Raw genomic sequence first — 19,723 nt, 5'->3', positions numbered from 1 at the left:
CACACATACATACACACACACACACACACACACACATACACACACACACACACACACACACTTTAGTAGCTGATTTAAAATTTCAGCTACTATGAGTAAACAGCTTCAGTCTGAGGTTGACAATGAAAACCAGCCATCGAAGTTTTGATTCTATTACTGCTTTTGTAGTCTTTTGGCCAACCAGATATTTTGCATATAAATTTCCAGAAGCCCCTAGTAGGTTAGAGAGTTGACGTTTGAAACATCTGAAGAGCCCAAAGATTCTCCAGTCCTATCTGTGACTGTGAAATTTTGAGTTGCAATCATGTACCCACTTACCAGAATATAATAATCCCCACAGACCCTAGTAAGACTTATATTCGATAGACATGGAAAGATTATTGAGATTTTGGAGAACAAAATCCGACCACAAACATGGGAAACTGTGTAATACGCAATAAGATCATTGGACTAGCTAGCCCAGTAAGTGGCCACAGCTCTCTACCCTGAACTCCTGCTGAAAATGCCAGGGTTGGAAATGGAGCCTTCTAAATGCAAAGCCTCCATAAATAGTAAAAATGCCCCCAAATCTTTGATCCCTGACGTTTTCTTTCTAGTCTACAGAGATTTGTGAGATGATGATTTATCATCTATAAACAAATATTTAACAGCTAATCTTTACAAAGCTCCCAAATCATGAATGATGGTTCTGTTCCCATCAGGGAGATTTCAGTTTTTGGCCAGCAGGTGATCACAATGGATTGATCGATACCAGAGCTCAGAAAAGCTACTGTATTTGCAAATGGATTACAGTCCCCAAAACAAGGATTTCCAAGCAACATCTTCAGTTTAAGTGGTAAGCTTCTGAAACTTGTAGACTTCAGTTCACCTGAAAGTATAGCCTTGTAGGTCAGACTCAGCAGATTGAGCATTTAAAAATAGCTGGTACTTGCCATTTTGACAGGTCCTAGATTCAGCTCACATATCCCGTTTCCTTGAAGCTACCTTGAAGCCAACTGTACCTCTGGGAGCCATTTTGAGCTCATCTTCCAGTCTAGCTTGTGAAGCAAGGGGAGGGGGCATCTGATCCAAGTTGTTTTGGCAGCAGCCACAGAAACTAATACACATCGATCATGGCAGACAAGGTTACAGGATTTGAGCGTATGCAATGGGAAAGTCATTTCCCAAATGTTACCTGCAGCAGCAGCAGTTTCTGTTGTACAGTTCTCTCTGCAATGTTGGAACTCTGTTAAAGCTTGAAAGGGGGGGGGGGGGAGAGAGACTTAAAAAAAAAGCCTGGCTGAGAATGTATCCTAGCAAAGGACATCTATCACTCTTGAATCAACCAAAATTATACTGGAAGTCTTCTGACATCTGCATTTGTTTCTTCCTAGCCATGCTGATCAGGCAAATGAAGCAAACTGATTCAGGCAGCAGTGGTTAAGGGTGCCATAGAAAAGATGAAATTGTTACTTATTTAATTGCATTTGTTGCATGTGTATTTCCATAAAGTGGTAACTAACTATGGGTGCCTCTTCCTCAAGAAACAAAATCATTTGAATTGTCTTGAGTAATATATAAAAAACACTTTTGGGGAGGAATACAACTACCAGAAGCCTTCAACCAGCATAGACAATAGCAAGAGGGTTCTAGATGTTGTAGTCCAAACAGTATCTTTTCCAGGCTTTAATTCAATTCTAACTGCCATGGTTTGATCCTATGGAATTTTGGGATATGCAGTCTAGGAAGGGATATTTAAATTTTTCAGTCGGAACTCTCTAGTGCCTCACAAAACTAAAAATGCCAGTATTTCACAGGATACAGCTATACAAGTTCATGTTACTGTAGTGCTATACTTCTGTGCTGCATAAAGACCTCGGGTGAAAGGCACTTTGGCCTGTATCATCTCAGTCAGCAAAATATTTTCTGCCAATGGTGAAATTGGTGTTAACTCACCAATGAGGATAACACTCCCTTCCTCTGGACATTTAACATATAACCTCTACAGACAACTCTAAGGTCTTTCCATTCTAGTGCTAGCTGCTCTTGGCCTTTAATGCCCTAGGCAGATGGCAACTTGGGCATCCAAATGCCCTAGTCAGTTCGCAACTTGTTCCCACACAAACGTCCCCTTATCTACCATCAAAGTGGAGACTTGGTAGTATGTCTTTGCACAGAGGCATTGTTGGCTCAAGGCATTTTTGCTATCTAAGACAAAATTGTATATGGTACTCCCATTTATTAATGTGAGCCAAGGTTCATAATACTCAAAGCCAGCTAAGTGACCAGTTGTGCCTGGTGGCTTCCTTTTTACTGAGGCTATGGGTCTGCCCTGCATTTTAGTCTGAACTTTAAATAAGCTTTCTAAAGCACGGAACACTAACCTTACATAGGTTCAATGCCTTGGATAAGGAAAGAACTGAAAATATACCACTTAAGTATTCCTTGTTTAAGAAAACCCTATGACATTAATGAAACCACCATAAGTCCACAGCAGACTTGGAGGCACACGCACACATCTCTACCTTCTTCAAAACAGGAGTGGATTCACTGACCCACAGACATAGGAATCACCAGCCACTGCTGAAAGATACTCTGGCACATGAGGACATACTGTCATTCCTGCCAGTAAAAATTGCAAAAATAACAAAAGTAATTAGGTAACTAACAACATAACACTCAAAATCTAAGACAGCTATGTTTGGTCGGATGTTGAGGATGGGCCAAATAGTTCTTAAGGTGATTTTTTTTTCTACAGGAGGTTCTGAGACTGGTGAAATCTCTGCCAAGAGAAGCCCAGCTATCCGCCTGAAAAAGAGAAGTTTGTAAGAAAATACAAACTCAATGAGGAAAGATCTGCCCACACTCATTTAGTACATTAGCCCTGAGATGCTTTAGGTTAAAGTTGTCTTTAGAAGAGGCAGGACACAAGTGGTGGAAGAGATACATTTGTAATATTTCACTTTCCAATTATGGGAACAGAAGAAGAGGAAGCGTGGAGATAAATAGAACACTTTTGTGCTAGTGGTGGTAGCTCCAGTGTTTCTTGGGGCCAGCCTTGAGTTTGGAACTCCAACTACTAAGATATCATTCATGCTAGCTGGGTTATTCTGGGAATAGTAGTTCACAGACTTTTCCAGGCGCTGTGCCATTTCTATAAGAGTAGCTAGCATGAGATTCTATAGTATGATGCCTTCCCTTAATTCTCTAATGCAACACTGTTCAAAGGGGTGGTCTATTGAGTGGTGTCAGTCAACCAATAATTGGTTGCCCATCCATAGAAAATGTATTGGGGGAGAAAAGAAACAGCCAGCAAGTTGGTCCCTGGAACATGGTTACAGTCAGGGATTGCTGGTCAGATAAGATGAAAAGCACCTTCCTAAACTTATCTGCTTTCTTAGGATATGATGAAAAATGTTGTTCTGTCAATATACTGTACTAAGATTCAGCTGCAAACCTAGTTGGATTTTTATAGGAAATGAGAAAAGGGTGCCATCTTGTCTTTCTCTTTATGCAGCAAATTCCAAGCCTTCAGCTTTAGCAGGTTTCAGATTGAAAATACTGGGTGAAAAACAGAAATACTAGGTTGAGCAAACTATAGATTGATGGCATTCCTCAGTTAACAAAGCCTCTAATGGCAACACTGCTTTTTACAGTCTTTTAATGCTAGCCTGGCCCTCCTTTCCGCTTTCCCCTCTGTGTACAGTGTTCCCTCACTACTTTGCAGTTCACTTTTCGCAGATTCGCTGTTTCACGGTTTTTCAATAACTCTAAAAGACTATTATAAATAATAAAAAATTACAATTTACAGCCTAAGGAAGGGAGGAAGGAGAAGCCAAAGGAGTCCAAGCGGCAACAGGAGGAGAAGGAAGTGATTTATCAATACACAATTGGTTGACAAAGACTTAAAATAGTATATAGCTACTTAAATAATGTATAAATATTAAAATAAATATAGTGTCCCTACTTTGTGGATTTTCACTTATTGCGGGTGGTCCTGGAACCTAACCCCAGCAATAAGTGAGGGAACACTGTAGTTAGAAAGGGTTTTTTTTTTTTTTGGTTTTTTTTTAGCTGTAGCAGCATTGGGAGAAAACTAAAAATTGAAATTTTTTATCTGACTGCTGCAAATACATCTACAGCAAACAATGCAATAAAGTTTGAGCTGGAAAGGAATGGGATTCTGCTCTAAAAATCATGCTGAAGCTGCCTGTGCCTGCCTACAACAGGCAAGGAAAACTGTCTCCAGGATATACACTGTCATATAATCCAGTTTCTGATCCCATATTATCTGATTTGAATTGGAGTATGTGGCAGTGTAAATCTAACCTTACTGAACATGAAGGCCAAATCAGAGAGAAAAGGAGAGAGCAGACAACCTTGTCTTGCTAGCTACCAAAATGAAAAGCAGAGTTTGGTAAAGCAATTCATTCCTGGAGGTATTTTGGAAGAAGAATACAGGTAGTGTTTAGAAGATTCAAGGTCAGTCGGAAGATGGATCAGGTGTGTGGGGTTACACTCCCCCTGAAGATACAGGTTTGCAGACTGGGGGTGATTCTGGACTCAATGCTGACGCTGGAACCCCAGGTGTTGGAGGTGGCCAGGAGCACCTTCGCACAACTAAAACTTGTGTGCCGGCTGCGCACAAAGTGCCGGTCATTACCTATGAAGCCCTAAACAGTTCAGGCCCAGACCACTTGCAGAACCACATCTCTGTTTACAAATCAGTTCGAGCATTGTGATCTGCAGAGAACACCCTACTTTCGGTCCCACCCTCATCTCAAGAATGACTGGTGGTAATGAGAGAGAGGGCCTGCTCTGTGATCGCTCCCCACTTCTGGAACTCCCTCCCATACAGTGATAAATTTATGCTATGCATTTATGTCTGTATGGGTTGTTTAAGTTTTTATCCTTGGATAATTTTGTCTGTTATTAAGTTTAAAGTTAGCTTGTGCATATTGTTTGATGTGATCTGTTTTGATGTAATTAATGTTTTTGTTTACTTATACAAAACTGACACAACCTGATTGTTTCATTTCTTGTGTGGATATTGATAGTTTTATATCAAAATCTGGCTAAAAAATGTTGAGCTACTCTTCTTGGATGAAGAGGTCTCTTGTTCACAGTGTTTGTGTCTATTTCCTTTCTCTACATGTTATTTCTGCCTCTGTCACCAACTTTTATTAAAGAAGCAATGCCCAGGAAGTCATTTACTTTGTTAATTGAGGGAAACCTGTATTATCAAGATGAATAATAAATGCATCCAAGATATGAAAGCACACACAAGAATGTGGAGTTAGCAGCTCTGAAGTGTTTGTAGCTTGTGGCACATGCCTGGGCAAACGTTGGCCCTCCAGGTGTTTTGGACTTCAACTCCCACAATTCCTAACAGCCTCAGGCCCCTTCCTTTTCCTCCTCAACTGCTTAAGTGGCTGAGAAGGAAAAGGAAAGGGCCAGAGACTGTTAGGAATTGTGGGAGTTGAAGTTCAAAACACCTGGAGGGCCAAAGTTTGCCCAGGCCTGTTGTAGCTTACATCAAAGACAAAAAATGAATGGATTCTAAAAAAGGATTAAATGGATTTTTTAGGAACAAGTGACTCTCTTAAGGCTTCAAATCATCCTTTTACTAGAGATGGATTAAAGTTTAGTTTCTGATCATTTAAAAAAAATCAGAATTGATCACAGTTCAAATGTAGGAGTAAATGAAATGGACACATTTGCTGACTTCACTTAGACACTTAAATATCATGATATCCCATGGTACGGAGTGAAATATTAAAATAAAAACAATAGTAATTGGATATTTAAAAGTTCAGGTTGGTTGCTGCTCTGTGTGTTTCATCTTCCTGGGTGTCTGCTTCTCTGATAACATATATACACATCTTTTAGATCTTGGACCAATGTCTGACAGTTGTGATGGACTGAACAAGGACTAATAAGTTGAGGCTCAATCCTGACAAGACAGAAACCCTACCGGCCCATTTCTAATCTCCATTTTTTGGGCAAGGTTCTGGAGCAAGTGGTGGCTTCTGAGCTCCAGAGATTCTTGGATGAAACCAATTATCTAGATCCCTCACAGTCTGGTTTTAGGCCTGGTCATGGAACGGAGACAGTTTTGGTCGTCTCGGTGGATGACCTCTGGAGAGCTAGACAGGGGGAGTGTGTCCGTGCTGATTCTCTTGGATGTTTCAGCAGCTTTCGATACCATTGATCACGGCATCCTTCTGGGTCGTCTCTCCGGAATGGATCTTGGGGGCATTGCTTTGCAGTGGCTCCCCTCCTTCCTGGAGGACCATTCCCAGATGGTGATGCTGGGGGACACCTGCTTGGACCCCTGGCCATTAAACTGTGGGGTCCTGCAAGGTTCCATTTTATCCCCCATGCTTTTCAATATCTACATGAAACTACTATTTTCCACCTAATTCCAAGGAAACTCCCTGGATCCTGGACCAATGCCTGGCAGCTGTGATGGACTGGATGAGGGGTAATAAGTTGAAGCTAAATCCAGACAAGCCAGAGGCCCTCCTGGTCAGTCGCAGGGCCAATCTGGGTATAGTGTAGCAACCTGTGCTTGACAGAGTTACACTCCCCCTGAGGATGCAGGTCCACAGTCTGGAGGTCTTCCTGGACTCAGCACTGATGCTTGAAGCTCAGCTGTCATCTGGGAGGGCCTTCACACAGGTAAAACTTGTGTGCCAGCTGTGGCTGTACCTTGAAAAGCCTGATTTGGCCATGGTGATTTGGCCTGATTTGGCCATGCCTTAGTTTAATCTAAAATGGATTACTGCAATGCACACTACATGGGGCTGTCTTAGAAAACGGCTCGGATACTGCAGTTAGTGCAAAGATCAGCAGCCAGATTACTAACTGGAGCTAGCTATAGGGAGCATACTATGTCCCTACTGAGACAACTCCTTTGGCTGCCGACAAGTTTCTGGGGCCAATTCAAAGTGCAGGTTATTACCTACAAAGCCCTATATGGTTCGGGTCCAACCTATCTTTGTGACCGCATCTCCCCCTATGAACTGGTGCGGGCTCTAAGATCTGCCAGGAAGGCTCTTCTCAGTCCCACCTCTGTCTCAAGTGTGGTTGGTGAGAACAAGAGATAGGGCCTTGTTCCGGCCCAGCTTATCTATCCGAACGTGTCCCCCCACTACGACCCACCTCGAAGCTTAAGATCATCAGGTGAGGCCCTGCTCGCGGTCCCGTCAGCCTCACAGGTGCGGCTGGCGGGGACGAGAGACAGGCCTTTTCAGCAGTGGCTCCCCGCCTATGGAACGCCCTCCCCAGTGAAGTCAGACAGGCTCCCTCCCTCCTATCCCTAACCCATAGGAAGGTTAAAACTTGGTTGTGGGGCCAGGCTTTCAAATAACAATTAGCAGCACTAATTATTATTATGTACGCTGGAACTCAATTGACAGACCCAGTCTTTTAGACTTGAACATGCCCATCTGTATTTTATAAGTGTTTTTATGAATGTCTGATGTAATTTAATAACTTTTTAATTGATTCACAATGCATTGTACAATTTTATATGTGTGTTTTATTGTAAGCCGCCCTGAGTCCCCTATTGAGTGAGAAGGGCGGGATATAAATATTGTAATAAATAAAATAAATAGGGCCTTCTTGTTGGTGGTCCCCTGCCTTTGGTACACCCTCCCCAGGGAAATTAGGCAAGCCCCCACATTATAGTACTTTAGGAAAGAATAAAAACATGGCAGTTTTAGCAGGTATTTCACACTGTCTAAACAATTGCCAACCTAATTGCCACTATAATAGCACTTTACATCGTTTAAGGTAATACAGCTGAGCTGGCGAACATTGTATGGATCTTTTAATTATGACTAGTTGACTACGATCATATTTTACTGTCTCTTTTAATTGAGGTTGCTTTTATTAATTTCATATGTCGGTTGTATCGATTGTGCCCTGATTTGATATATTGTTGTATTGTACTGTATATGTCATGGCACTATTGTGTTTTATTTTGTAAGCCTCCCCAAGTCCCTGTGGGAGATGGAGGCGGGGTATAAATAAAAGCTTATATTATGATTATCGTTATTATCAGTTTGGTGTCCACACAGGACTCCTGACCAGGAATAGAAATTATTCCAATCTCATTCGACTGAAGGGAATAAGAAGTGAATATTACCTCATGATATTTTCTGTGTTTAAAATCATATTGGGCTGGAGAGAATAAGACATGATAATAATTATTACCTCAGCAAAATCTTTGCAATCGTATTAGACTGGAGAAAATAAGGAGTGAATATAATATTTACCTCAATAAAAAAATTACAATCCTATTAGACCGGAGAAAATCAGAAGTGAATGTAATATTCACCTCAGAAAAATCTGTTTTTACAATCTCATTGGATTGGAGAAAATAAGGGGTGAACACTTTGAGCTCAGAAAAAATTTTCACAATCAAATTGGACTGGGGAGAACGAGCATAATTACACGTATTATTTCGGGGAGGGGGGGGGGGAATCTGTCTTCACAATCCCATTGGACTCCAGAGAATAAGAAGTGAGGATAATTAATACTTCAGGAAAAAAAATATCTGTTTCCACAATCCTGTTGGTCTCAAGAGAATAAGGAGCAAACGTATTATCTCAGAAAAATCTGTCTTCACAATCTCCTTGGACTGGAGAGGCTAAGGAGTGAACATAATATTTACCCCCCAAAAATCTAGGTTTTGCAATTCCACTGGACTGGAGAGAATGAAAAGTGAACCTAATATTTACCTCAGAAAAATGACTTTTTACAATCCCATTGGACTGGGAAGAACCTCTGAAAAATTTACCTCAGAAAAATCTGTGGTCATGTCTGTAGACATTCATAGGCGGTGGTTTATAAGAGCAACACAAGGAAAACATAATTGGTTTATGGAACCCATCCATGGCTTTTTAAATGGATTTTTAAGAACAATTAAATAGATGAATGATAGGCTCACTGGCAGCTATTAGCCACAAGGGCAAAATCGACAAGCTCTGTTTCAAGTCCAGCCTGTAGTTCTAAATGATTGCAAATGGCATCAGGGGATGGATACGGAATAACCTGTGTGCAAAGCGGCCAGGAACAGAACCTGGAAAATACTGGCTGGAAAATTCTGGGAAGTGTCATTTTAAAAGAAACTTTCCCAAACTTTGGGGAAGACAGAACTGAAACTTAGTATCTCAGCCTCAGAAGGGCAATGGCAAACCTCTCCTGAGCAAAGCTTGCCACCCACACATTTGTTGTCTTTTCCACAAAATACAGTAGAGTCTCACTTATCCAACATAAACGGGCCAGCAGAATGTTGGATAAGCAAATATGTTGGATAATAAGGAGGGATTAAGGAAAAGCCTATTAAACATCAAATTAGGTTATGATTTTATAAATTAAGCACCAAAACATCATGTTATACAACAAATTTGACAGAAAAAGTAGTTCAATACGCAGTAATGCTATGTAGTAATTAATGTATTTATGAATTTAGCATCAAAATATCACGATGTATTGAAAACATTAACTACAAAACATTTACTATTAAAAGGCAGACTGCGCTGGATAATTCAGAATGTTGGATAAATGAATGTTGGATAAGTGAGACTCTACTGTAGGTATCCCACTGCATAAAGGTAAAGGTTTCCCCTGACGTTAAGTCCAATCATGTCTGACTCTGGGGGTTGGTGCTCATCTCCATTTCTAAGCTGAAGAGCCAGCGTTGTCCAGTCATGTGGCCAGCATGACTGCATGGAGCGCCGTTACCTTCCCACCGGAGTGGTACCTATTAATCTACTCACACTGGCATGTTTTCAAACTGCTAGGTTGGCAGAAGCTGGAGCTAATAGCGGGCACTCACTCCACTCCCGGAATTGGAACCTGGGACCTTTCGGTCTGGTACTGTGTTTCCCCGAAAATAAGACAGTGTGTTATATTAATTTTTGCTCCCAAAGATGCTCTAGGTCTTATTTTCAGGTGATGTCTTATTTTTCCATGAATAAGAATTCACATTAATTGTTGAACAAAAAATGAACATTTATTACATACTATACAATAGTTGTCATCACAAACCAACATAACCAAACAAACTGTGAATCTTATCAAGAATTTCTTGTTACTATCATTATTTCCATGTACAACAATCTATGGTATGTACATTTACCGATCCTGTAAGCTCTGGCATTCTGTTTGGCGGGCATGTTTCCAAACAAAAACTTTGCTAGGTCCTACTTTTGGGGGAGGCCTTATATTTAGCAATTCAGCAAAACCTCTACTATTTTCTGGGGATGTCTTATTTTCGGGGAAACAGGGTAGTTCAGCAGCTCAGTGCTTTAACACACTTCGCCACCGGGGCTCCTATCCCACTGCATAGTATCCCGTCTTTTCAATAAAACTGCCAAATGGTCTTGAAATGTTTGGGCCCTTGTCTTTTATTCTGATTCTAGCTTCGGTACCCGGTGTTGCCTGGGTTATTTGAAAAAGTCATTTTTGTAATTGTACAAAATGCATAAGGTTGTGGATTAACTACAACTGACATCATTCCAGGTTAACCCTGAGAAACTCCATCACTACTTAGAGGACTTCATCAGATTACACTGGGAAGTGTTTAGAAGAAGAGAGTTCAGCCTAACTCCAATCAATAATAAAAATGGGGTTTTCCCTACCTTGGGATCACACTGTTTAGTGCACTCAGTTGTCTTGCGTATTTTTCAATGAAGAGGTTTTTACACTGCAGACATTTAACCCCGTCCACCGTCCCTCTGGATGCTTTTTGGTACTTCAGCTCCCACAATTCCCAACAGCTGAGAGGGAGAGAGAAGGGGTGGGAGGGAATCCCATTTGGAAGTGTGGCAGCAGAGGTTCAGTTAGTGTTTTGGACTACAACTCCCACAATTCTCAACAGCCAAGAGGGAGAGAGAAGGGGTGGGAGAGAATCCCATTTGGAAGGGCAGCAGCAGAGGCTCAGCTGGTATTTTGGACTACAACTCCCACAATTCCAAACAGCTGAGAGGGAGAGAGAAGGGGTGGGAAGGAATCCCATTTGGAAGGCAACAGCACTGGCCCTCCCAACACTGGACACAAACAAATCATGGTATGAAGGAAAAAGGTACCCTAAAAGGTTTTTTTTCCAAAGTAGAAGCATTATGAGTTAGCTTACAATGGGGAGCAAAAGATAATTGCCCAAAAAAGTTTATTTTGACTTCTCCCCTAATTTATCCTCCCACAAATTGGGTGATTCTAACTTGAGATCAACGAATGCTACTTCATTAGAAATTTGGCAAAAAAATCAATTTCCTCACCTCTTCCTGATACATTAGAAAAAAATGCTGCCCTCCATGTTTAAAAGACTCAAAAACTACATTTTAACCTAAACCAGTGGTTCCCAAACTTATTTGGCCTGCCGTCCCCTTTCCAGAAAAAATATGACTCAGCGCCCCCTGGAAAGAGGGGGCTTAGAGGGGTGGGTGTGGCTCCTGCTCAAGAGGGCGGGGCTGAGCCTCTCCCCTAGTCCAAGATGCAGGGCAACGAGGGGAGGTGGGCGGGGCCACAAATGGGCGGCTAGGACTGGGATGGGCAGAGTTACGAGCTCTGAGGCAGGGCTGAGCTTCTATCCCTGTCCTGCGGTGCCTGCCAGGACACAGGAGGCGGGGCTAGAGGAGGGGGCGGGGCTTCTTCCCAAGTGCCTGACGGGTTAAAGATGGAGTCCCACTGAACCCATCATACAACGCAAAATTATTTCTGATGGTTATCCATGAGACTCTGTCTTTAAAATGTGTTTAAAGTGTGTAGAAACTAAGCTTTTAGGAGTCAGGTGGTATTCATTTCCAGAGTTCCCAATTTGCACAGAAATGGAAAAGGCACTTATTTACACATGGATGGGAACTGTATTATTCCCACATGTTAGTGACGTTGAAAAGTGAGTGTTCCTGTGGGCGGTTTCAAAATAAGCCTCAATGATCCTTTTCTCACCAGTAATCATCTTACATGAAAGTTTTATGGTGTTTAAAAAATAATTTATTCTTCAGGAATAAATTTCAATATATCACCACTTTGCTGTGGCTATATTCCCTCCCCCCTTAGACCTCGATTTCAGACTTTTGCAATTGCGAAATTTTTCTCGTATAAAAAGAAAAAGAGGAGGAGGAGGAGGAGCAGGAGGAGGAGGATGGAAAGGGTGCCGACACTACATTCCCCTGTGTGATAGCTCACAATGCAAAGGATTACATAGAAACAGACAAAAGTATGTCACGTGTGATGGAATGAATATATTATTAATTTTCCTTATGAACACCTCTATGACCACATTGGCCCTCCAGGAAGACTTGGAGGGCTGCATTCCTCATTGCATCTACTCCAGCAGTCAATCAGTCAGTCAATCAATTAATCAATCAACATAATTTTTGCTCCTAAATGTTCCTTGTAGACATTGTCATCATGTTTTTAAACATTCCTAGCACCCTTGGGTGCATTTGGAGTCATTTTGAGACAAACATTTTAATCCCAAGTGACATTATAACACAGGTGTCCACAAACCTTTTAAGCAGGGGTCTGGTTCAGTTTGTAAAAAAAAAAAACAAATTCATATGCACACTGCACATATCTTATCTGTAGTGCAGGGAGGGAAGGAAAGAGCAAAGCAATATTCAAAATGAAGAACAATTCTAACCAACATAAACTTAGTAGTATTTCAGTGGGAAGTGCTGGCCTGTTTTTGGTTGATGAGATAATCAAAGTAATTAGGATTGTTGTTGTTGTGTGCCTTCAAGTTGTTTCAGACTTAGGGTGACCATAAGTCAAAAGTTCAGTGCGGGAACTAAGAAAATGACCTTGGTGGACCACATCCAGCCCACAGGCCTTTGTTTGAGGACTCGTGTTATAAGAGATGCCGCCAGATCTCATGTTGTGGTCCTAAAATCTCATGGTGTAGGATAGTCCTGACCTGCTTTCTATACCACCACCTTACGTGGTTCCCATCCCCACCAAATAGTGGGCCTTATCTTCCATCATGGCATGTACCTGCTCAATTCATAGAATCATAGAATCATAGAATAGTAGAGTTGGAAGAGACCACATGGGCCATCCAGTCCAACCCCCTGCTAAGAAGCAGGAAATCGCATTCAAAGCACCCCCGACAGATGGCCATCCAGCCTCTGCTTAAAAGCCTCCAAAGAAGGAGCCTCCACCACGGCCCTGGGGAGAGAGTTCCACTGTCGAACAGCTCTCACAGTGAGGAAGTTCTTCCTGATGTTCAGGTGGAATCTCCTTTCCTGTAGTTTGAAGCCATTGTTCCGTGTCCTAGTCTGCAGGGCAGCAGAAAACAAGCTTGCTCCCTCCTCCCTATGACTTCCCTTCACGTATTTGTACATGGCTATCATGTCTCCTCTCAGCCTTCTCTTCTGCAGGCTAAACATGCCCAGCTCTTTAAGCCGCTCCTCATAGGGCTTGTTCTCCAGACCCTTAATCATTTTAGTCGCCCTCCTCTGGACGCTTTCCAGCTTGTCAGCATCTCCCTTCAACTGTGGTGCCCAAAATTGGACACAGTATTCCAGGTGTGGTCTGGCCAAGGCAGAATAGAGGGGGAGCATAACTTCGCTGGATCTAGACGCTATTCCCCTATTGATGCAGGCCAGAATCCCATTGGCTTTTTTAGCAGCCGCATCACATTGTTGGCTCATGTTTAACTTGTTGTCCACAAGGACTCCAAGGTCTTTTTCGCACACACTGCTGTCAAGCCAGGCGTCCCCCATTCTGTATCTTTGATTTCCATTTTTTCTGCCGAAGTGAAGTATCTTGCATTTGTCCCTGTTGAACTTCATTTTGTTAGTTTTGGCCCATCTCTCTAGTCTGTCAAGATCATTTTGAATTCTGCTCCTGTCTTCTGGAGTGTTAGCTATCCCTCCCAGTTTTGTGTCGTCTGCAAACTTGATGATCGTGCCTTCTAACCCTTCGTCTAAGTCGTTAATAAAGATGTTGAACAGAACCGGGCCCAGGACAGAGCCCTGTGGCACTCCACTTGTCACTTCTTTCCATGATGAAGACGACGCATTGGTGAGCACCCTTTGGGTTCGTTCGCTTAGCCAATTACAGATCCACCTAACCGTAGTTTTGTCTAGCCCACATTTTACTAGTTTGTTTGCCAGAAGGTCGTGGGGGACTTTGTCGAAGGCCTTACTGAAATCCAGGTACGCTACATCCACAGCATTCCCTGTATCGACCCAACTCGTAACTCTATCGAAAAAAGAGATCAGATTAGTCTGGCATGACTTGTTTTTGGTAAATCCGTGTTGACTATTAGCAATGACCGCATTTGTTTCTAAGTGTCCGCAGACCACTTCCTTAATGATCTTTTCCAGAATTTTGCCTGGTATTGATGTGAGGCTGACCGGACGGTAATTGTTTGGGTCGTTCTTTTTTCCCTTCTTGAAGATAGGGACCACATTCGCCCTCCTCCAATCTGCTGGGACTTCTCCCGTTCTCCAAGAACTCTCGAAGATAATTGCCAGTGGTTCTGAAATAACTTCCGCTAGTTCCTTCAGTACTCTTGGATGTAGCTGATCTGGCCCTGGGGACTTGAATTCGTTTAGAGTGGCCAGGTGTTCCTGGACAACTTGTTTCCCTATTTGGGGTTGGATTTCCCCCAATCCTTCGTCCATTCCATGTTGCTGAAGTTGAAGATGGCTTTCTTTTTGTGAGAAGACCGAGGCAAAGAAGGCATTAAGTAGTTCTGCCTTTTCCCTGTCCCCTGTCGCCATCACCCCATCTTCTCCTTGCAATGGCCCTATCGCCTCCTTTTTCTTCCTTTTTCTACCAACGTAAGCAAAAAAGCCTTTTTTGTTGTTTTTTATGTCCCTGGCAAGCCTGAGCTCATTTTGTGCTTTAGCCTTGCGAACCTTTTCCCTACAGGTGTTGGCTATACGTTTGAATTCTTCTTTGGTGATTTCTCCCCTTTTCCACTTCTTGTGCATGTCACTTTTGAGCTTTAGCTCAGTTAGAAGTTCTTTGGACATCCATTCTGGCTTCTTTGCACTTGTCTTATTTTTCTTCTTTGTTGGCACTGTTTGCATTTGCGCATTGAGTATTTCACTTTTGAAAAACTCCCATCCAGACTTAACTCCCTTGTTTTTTAATATCGGCGTCCATGGAATGCCGCTCAGTAATTCCTTCATTTTTTGGAAGTCAGCTCTCTTAAATTCCTGTCTGCCATGCATGTCCTAATGATATGGAAGCTCTTATCCCTTCCAGAAAAGGAAGGAACTCTGTTTGTAAGAACCTGGATTCAAACAGATGCCCAGATCCACTATTAGTATGATATTTATCCCCATCACCATCAATACTCTTATTGCCAATCCGGTCCCTAGAGATAGACTGGGTTAGTTTTGCATTCACCTACTGAGAGCATCTGCTCTTTAATTAAGCCTCATGTAGAAGCATTGCGGAGACAGATGAGGGCTCTCACTGCACACTGCCTTTATTATGGTGCAAGGCATGTCTTCTTAAATTACACGACCAGAGTTTGTGTAGACAGCAGAGTCAAGGCTTTCTGTTCGGCTAACCTCATTACCACAGAGATTATATATGGGCTTTGTGCTTGTTCAGGGAACACTCCCATGCTGTAGCATCGCTGCTGATAACCCTGGAAGGAAGACCCCTGGGAACGCCTCAGGGGTTGCTCCAAGCATTCTTCCAGAAGAGTGGGATGTAATTATAATAAATGCACTGCACATATAAATCGCAAGACCATGTTGAATTAATACTTAGTTTTTTTCCTGCTCTGCTTCTGGGTTTTTTTTAAAAAATATACTTCCTAAGTACTTAGACTTGTATAATTATAGAAAAGAGACCACAGGAGCCATCCAATCCAACCCCATTTGCCATGCAGGAATACAAAAGCAAAGCATTCCTGAAAGACGACAATTCAACCTCTGTTTAAAAACCTTCAAACCATCATACTTCAAGGCAGCTGTATTCAACAGAAGGACAGCTCTTACTGTCAGATTTTTTTTCCTCATGTTTAGGTGGAATCTCTTTTGTTGCAGATTGAATACATTGCTCTATGTCCTAATATCTAAAGCAACAGAAAACAAAGTTTGCTCCCTCTTCAATACGACAGTTTTTCAATGGATTGTAACCTTGTCATGGTGAGGGGGCTTGCATGTTCCATTAGACCTGCGGGCATAACCACTGGAGAAATGCACTCCCAGGAGGGGCCACAGGGGAGGTTCCAGACCGAGCACAATCTGAAGACCTCAACAGCAGATCAGGTGGAAGATAACATGGTACAAGTTACAATGGCTGTGAAGGCGGAAGAAGGCTGCAACAGATTGAGAAGTCATTGTCATTGTGTTAACCACGCCACTGGTTGGGACCCTCACTCTGTGAAGACTGTGTGTTAATAGACTGTGCACCGACCTCCACACATTAAAAAAACCTCACACATAGGCGTCTTCTGGGAACATTATACTTGGACAGCGAGGGATCACCTCACAAATTAACTAACTTTCAGAATGTTAAACATGGCTATCATCTCCACTCTCAAACTTCTTTTCTCTAAACTAAAAAAAAAAAACCTTGTTCCCTAACCCTCCTCCTCATACGGCTTGGCTTCCAGGCCTTTTACAATTTAGTTCACCCTTCTTTGGACACATTTCAGCTCATCAATATTCTTCTTGAATTGTAGTACAAATAACTGTGGATACAGTATTTCAGGTGAGGGCGGAACAAAGCAGAATAGAGTGCTGTTATTACTTCCTGTGATTGCACCCAGTAATTTCCTCCAAACAACACAATTTTCTAGAAGTCAGGGTAAGCAAATCTTTGACATTCTAGATATTTTTCACACAAGAAGGGATATTTTGTGATAGGGTGTATGTGCTGTGGCTCTAAGGATTTTTAAAAATCTTTATGATGCCCAAATAACACCATCACAGATGGAAGACATGTATTAGAATCCACAGACAAAAGAAGAAACTGATTCACATGCTTACTGGTGGTCGTATTTTATTCTTTAAACATTCTTTTAAAAGGATCCATTTTGTTGTGTATGGAGAGGGATTTCAGTAACTCCAGAAATTTCTGCTGTTGTTAGATTGAACATGTAGCCTCTGAAGAAAGTCAATCAATAATGTAAGGGCTGGATTGCATTGGGCTTAAAGAAAAACAACACAGCTACCGAGAAGCACGTGAAGATCTGTTTATTCTTTTGCCTATGGCCAAAATAACTCAAACAGCCTTGGATTCTTTAAACTGTGGCCTTGGGGGGCAGAACACTATTCACAATTGCCTTCAAGGTTCAAAATTTTTGAAATCAGCTCAGTGAATTAGCAGGAGTGTTAGTGGGCACTGCTTCCATCAGAATAAAGCATCCTCTGACAGCTCTTACAGCTCCATTAACACTACAACCAATCTACCCCCATCAATTTTTGCCAGAGTCCAACATATATTGGCTAGCAAACAGTGACAACTTAGTTTCTCACAATGTCCCAAGAGTGGTGGCGTGTAAAGCACTTTGGTGAACTGTGGGAAAATAAAATGGCAATCTATCACCAAGTGACCTCTCAGCCAGTAGGCCACAAATACAGAGCATAACCCTCAACCCCAAGGTTATCCATGGCTCCATCATCCCTAGAACTGGTCCCAAGATGAGCTGCCTGTGCTTCTGTCTTTGAATGAGGAAGGGATTTACAAAGGATTCCAGTGGAGAATCTCTAGACCAAAGCTTTGTGCACTCTTCCTCCACATAATCTGGCCCAATATCAAGATATCGCTTTACCACCACTGTATCTCTCTTTCTTTGCCCTGCAAAGACCCTTCTTGGTTCAATAAGCCTTGACAGGTGCAGCAGAGTTCAGCATTGTTATGTCTATTTCTATGGGCAGGTGTTGTGACAGGTGGCAAGCAAGAGGTAATGGCCTTTCTGTTTGTCCTGAAAAGTCTGGTATTGTTAGGCACATAAGAGCCAATCCAATTCACGGCAAACAATGCAATTTGACAGCTACTCTGCTGAACAGGGAAAGGGAGCAGGTTCTTTGTGATGTTTCCCAAAACTGAAGTTGAGGGTAGTTGGGATTAGATATGTATTTAGGTGCTCAGTGATAACCAGAGTGAAACCAAGAAGGCATTTCAGAAGATATGGCTTGTTACCTGGTTGCATAACCAGTAATACTTGCTAAAATGCCCTGTTCTACACAAGGTACAGGAGCTCTCTCTCCACTTTTACCTCTAGCAACCCTAGCATCTCAGTTCCATCCTTTCATAGAAAGGAAGGCAACTTGCTTCCATGCCAACGTCAATCTACAGTGCCCATTTGCTAGAAAGGCCTCCAGGGGTCAGCATGCTTCAAGCTGCAGCTGTCTCCTCGCCCAAAAGAGCAGTTCTCCTCCAGTGCCCTGTCCTTAGTCATAGCCACATTTGTTCTTTTCCCCAGTCCTTGCTTCTTTCTTGTGGGACAACTTAAGAATCAATTACATTTGCCCATTGACTGGTCTAGGAAACAAGCAGGATCCAAAATAGCTGAGTGAGCACTGATCAGGTATATGAGCTTTGACGGACAGGATAAGATGAGTGAAGACTTCATTTCAATTTCTTTTTGATAATCATCTGCCAAAACTCACAAACCGTTTTATATGGGAATGTGAAGAAATTAAAAATTCAAACACATGGAATAGAGAAGAAACCAAATCTGACAGATTCATCCATGTAAGACTCAAAGCTTTGAGTGCTTAAATCTTTTTTTTTAACCATCCACATTAGGGCTAAATTGAGGATGCTACCTTTTTTTCTGAAAAGCTCATCATCTTTAATACCTATGAGACAGGAAGGTAGAATACAGTCCTTTCCAGGCTGGGAAATAGGAGCACTTCCTGGATTTACTCAGTAGAATGGGGATTGAATTCTATTTTAACCTCATTTTTTTAAAATGCCAAAATTTGCAAATACCATGAGGTATAAGAATTCAAATACAGCAGAAAGTGAAATTGAATTATTTTTTTTCTTGGAAGGTGGAAGGGATTTAAGACAATCTTAATTTGAGCCAATTATTACTGTGGACATTAATGTATTTTAAGGCTCAGTTCTTGAAATGGGAATCTATCAAATTTGGGGTTCCCTGTGTACACGCAGAATGCTTTCCCCTTTATCCACAGGGAATAACAATCAGTTTGTCATGTAGAAGTTCTGGAATGGGGTGGAATCAAAGCATCTGGGTGAGAGAGAAGGTAGGTTTCAATATAGAATAAAACTATAATGCACAACAGTACTGCAAGTTCTAGACTCATCAAAATAAGGAACAGAAGCAACTCTAGTTCGCACTATCCCCAAGCTATTGTTTTTGTGTTCAGAGACAGTTGCATTCCAACAACTTCTGCAGAAGTACAAGTCTAGTTTGGGATGCTAATCATCTGGCCATCCAGATATTTTTGGAGGTCATCTCCCACCATTCCTCACCATTGGCTGTGTAAATGAGGGCTGCCTGGATGTATAGTTCATCAACATCTGGAAGGTCATACAATTCCAGTCTTTCATGTAGATTATGTTACACTACTTCCTACCCATGTCCTTAATTTGAGGTCAAGAGAACATCTGCTCCCCAACCCAGGTTTCAAATTTTGACTTAGAGCATCAGCCTTTTAGCCTCATTCTCAAGGTCTGCAGGTAAAGGACTTAACAGACTTACCTGAGATTTCCCTGTTTGACGTCCTCTTTGCTCTATTCCTATGAATGCCTTTGGTCAGTTTGCAGCCCAAGGCATATCTATTAC

General features: G+C 42.0%; 1 protein-coding gene across 1 annotated transcript in view; it reads left to right on the top strand.

Moving 5' to 3' along the window:
* Positions 1 to 19,723, top strand: part of LOC134292565 (uncharacterized) — a 79,899-nt gene that overhangs the window by 8,613 nt on the left and 51,563 nt on the right. The window lies entirely within an intron of this gene.

Source organism: Anolis carolinensis, chromosome 6 (assembly GCF_035594765.1).
Source record: "Anolis carolinensis isolate JA03-04 chromosome 6, rAnoCar3.1.pri, whole genome shotgun sequence".
Lineage (NCBI taxonomy): Eukaryota > Metazoa > Chordata > Lepidosauria > Squamata > Dactyloidae > Anolis > Anolis carolinensis.
This window is presented reverse-complemented; position numbering and strand designations above follow the sequence as displayed.